The sequence below is a fragment of the Bison bison genome, unplaced genomic scaffold (genome assembly GCF_000754665.1).
Source record: "Bison bison bison isolate TAMUID 2011002044 unplaced genomic scaffold, Bison_UMD1.0 scf7180017864495, whole genome shotgun sequence".
In the NCBI taxonomy this organism is placed as follows: Eukaryota; Metazoa; Chordata; class Mammalia; order Artiodactyla; family Bovidae; genus Bison; species Bison bison.
Genome location: NW_011495054.1, coordinates 14228854 through 14229259, shown reverse-complemented (window position 1 = coordinate 14229259; position 406 = coordinate 14228854).

Genomic DNA, 406 nt, shown 5'->3' with positions numbered 1-406 from the left:
GCTGGTCTCAGGGTCTGGGGGGACAGCTCCACCCCAATCTGGGTCCTTGCCCCACTCCTGGGAGAGAAGCCCTTCTCACTGAGGGCTCAGAGGTGGAGACTGTATTTTCCAGGAAACCTGAGTCCTTTGCACCAAAGGATCCTGGGCCCTGCCATGAACGTGGCCAGAGTCACGGTGGAGACGTCAGGGTTTCCTGGAAGCCAAGTCCTTCCTCTGCTCCATCCTGGTTCAGGGGAAGGACCTTAGTTTCACCCAGGACTTTGAAGTGTCTCATCCTTCACTGTTTTTGGGTGCAGTTCACATGTGGGTCTGGTTCTAGGTCCACCTCTAGAACTTTTAAGGGAAGGTTCTTCTGACCCTCGAGGGCCCCTGGACGGTGACCCTCACCAGGCCCACACCACAGGTG